The sequence below is a fragment of the Macrobrachium rosenbergii genome, chromosome 10 (genome assembly GCF_040412425.1).
Source record: "Macrobrachium rosenbergii isolate ZJJX-2024 chromosome 10, ASM4041242v1, whole genome shotgun sequence".
Classification (NCBI taxonomy): Eukaryota; Metazoa; Arthropoda; class Malacostraca; order Decapoda; family Palaemonidae; genus Macrobrachium; species Macrobrachium rosenbergii.
In genome coordinates, this window is record NC_089750.1 from 28,328,634 (window position 1) to 28,331,761 (window position 3,128).

A 3,128-nucleotide genomic window follows, 5' to 3' on the forward strand; every position below is an offset into this window, starting at 1 on the left:
GGGTGCAGGTCGTTTGGCCAACACCGGAGGTATTTTTAGATTCTGGGTGAATGAACCCGTATATTTATATACCGTCTGGGATTCGGAGAATTTCCCAGTCGTCTGAGAGGATAACAGTACAACGGCCTAGTAATTTTCCCTATAAGCGGAGTTTAAATTTCGCTTTCCTAACACCTAACTCGAATTCTAACTACACTGAGAGAATTTTCAGCAATGCAAGCTGACTTCGTCGTGTCCCACGTGGAATTTTATTCGCGCCTAAATAACAGTTCGCTAATTCGAAATGCGAAGTAAAAGTTATCACAGAGGAATTTCTTTCGCACTATTCCTCGAAGCAAGGATATGGCAAAGATTTTAACACAAGAATTTTCGCACTATTCCTGGCAAAAGATACAAAGATTTTAACACAGAGGAATTTCGCACTATTCCTCGAAGCAAAAGGATGGTTAGCACTGGTTATTTCCTAACTACCTATCCTGAAAGGCATGCATTAACGAATCTAATACGGCGGTTCTTTTCTCTCAGTGATTACATGCGTCCCTATTTCTAATTCCTAGGAACAGTCACGATTGTAAAAAGGTTTTGCTAAGATTAACACATTACTTACGTGGAATTTTCTGGATCTGTGTGCTGGTTTTACACAAAGGTTCGTAATTGTCTCGTACCCAGCTTAGCTTTGCTAATAGCTGATCTGGCAAGTTGCAAATGCAATAAAACAACACTAGGGGAACTGCAACTGCAAAACGAGATCTATGGCCAGGTCGCCATTTTTACGTTTTTCCGTGGTTTTAGTTTGAAATATACTCTGTGAGACAGGTAGCAACAATTTAAGTTAATTTAGCCTTGTGATTCTGACTTCGTGGGTACGGGAAAACGTAAAAAAAGGAAAACAAAGGAGAATTTCATATGAGCATAGGGCTCTGGTTACTGAGGAAATATTACGTAAAACACGTGGGCACATTTAAAGTAGTGTATTTACATAAATGACATTAGTACGGGAAAGAGGAACTCAGTAGATTGAATGAAACTGGGGAATTCCAGCCACAGCCCGAGAAGCTTCCACGATAGGATCCCTCTGAAATGAGAGATATGCACATTATACGCCAGTAATGAAAATAGACAAAAGAATAATGAATTCGAAGCTGCACTGAGGGTGCCAAAGGAGTAATAAAGAATTAATACTGCCGATGCAAGAGGCGCACGGACATTAGACAAGGGAGATTTCTGGCTTTCTCTTTAAGAAAATATTACGAGACAAAGCGTGACTGAAATGGGGCTCTTCAGGGCACTTTACCTTAGCAGATTTTCCGAGGGCGCGTAGAAGGCAGTCCGTGGATGACTTGCGATTTCCGAGGGCGAGTTTCTTCCACGTGGTGAGATGCAAGGGCTTCCGTAAAGGGGCAAGGCGATGGGGACTCCTCGAAACTCCAAGCAATGGCGTGTGGGCTCGAGGAATACGGTCGAAGGGCACGAGGAAAAGTATACTTTTGAAAGGGCCACGTGGTTAGGATGCAAGGGCATCGATGGGGCCAGGTGTTGAGGACGTCTTCACAAGTTCCTCCATATCTTCCAGCCCGCGTGTGTCTGGGACCTCGTGGGCTTTTTGCTTTTTATCCCCTCCTTTGGGGCAGGAGGGTGCGCCCAACACAGATGCTTTGACTCATTGCACCTGCTGCCGCAGGGGAGGTTTTGGCCTGTAGGAGAAACGCCAGCCAGATTACTTTTGCCTCGAAGGAAAGATCTTTATCAAAAATGGGAGCGCCTTTAATCTTTTTAACCCTTGTTTTTAAGTCGATAGACAGATGGTCTATCGATCGGCCGGCTGGCAGTAAATGAACAACCAACAACAACAAAGGAGGGGGAGGCAATTTGCTTAGCGAATTCTTGCTAATCATAATAATATATATAATCATTTACAGTGTATGTATGTGTGTTAATTATATGATTCTTGATGCAGTTCAGCAAGCAAGGAAAGCCAGGTTCAAATTTTGGAAGAAAACGGACGGCTGGCAGGCTTCATTAAAACTCCTCTGAGTTTCCGTTGACCTAAGCATTTTACTATATACAGGCTAATTAGACGATTCTTGTGATACATCCATGGTTTTATTTATGGTGTTAGCAATTTAATATGGATATGGAAATATATATATATATATATATATATATATATATATATATATATATATATATATATATATATATATATATATATATATATATATATATATATATATATATATATATATATATATATCATATATATATATAAATATTAAACCTATTCATTATCAGATAAACCATTCTGAAAATGCCAACAAAAACAAAAATGTGCCAATACACAACTCGAAGCGTTGTGCAATTCCTTTAAAAACACGGAGCAAAATAACCTGAATAAAAAGTTCGACACTGCACACCCTCACATGATTACGAAAAGCGACCACACTTTAATATCTGACAGACAGTTCGTTGAAAGGATCTTGAAAAAATATTCCGAACAACTGCGTAATAACTGAAAAATATTGTGAACCATAAACATGAATACTGAAGTTAAAATACACAGGGTGCGAAATTTATCTGTTCTTATGATATTATGCCGAAATATGAGGACGTACGATATATTTTTCATAACTTCTTTTGAGTTCATAAAAAAGGCCAGCTGACAGTCGATAAAGATTTACCTCCCATCCTTTTTATCTATATACTTTTAATGAGAGAGAGAGAGAGAGAGAGAGAGAGAGAGAGAGAGAGATGGTGGGCTGGTACCACTCCAAAAATCCCAAAATATTTTACGAGAAAATCTTGAGGATGAGAAGGTTCATACCGCTCCCAAAATGTTTGTAAGAAAAAAAAGAGAGAGAAAAAAAACAGAAATCCTTTGGTCTCAATAACCTCTGAAAACGGGTCTATATTGCGACGCTGTGACTCATCATCATGCTTTACGATGATCCCAAGAAGGAACTTTCTGGGAGATCACGTGAGCGTGATTAGAGGCATCTTATTCAGTAGTGCAATTAAATAAGATTGAAAGCCATCATTTCATGAATCACAAGAAAAAATTAGAAAAAATATTACATTATAACGCTAAAAATATTGGTTGACCGAGTAAAACCATTGGACGTAAGCCAACC

The 3,128-nt window shown here is 39.1% G+C and overlaps 1 long non-coding RNA gene across 1 annotated transcript; it reads right to left on the reverse strand.

The window, feature by feature from the left end:
• Positions 1 to 956: 956 nt before the first annotated feature.
• Positions 957 to 1,552, reverse strand: LOC136842989 (uncharacterized). The gene is made up of 2 exons (XR_010854404.1): positions 1,295 to 1,552; positions 957 to 1,075 (listed from the first exon to the last, which is right to left on the reverse strand). It is a non-coding gene; the product is annotated as an uncharacterized lncRNA (long non-coding RNA).
• Positions 1,553 to 3,128: the final 1,576 nt, after the last annotated feature.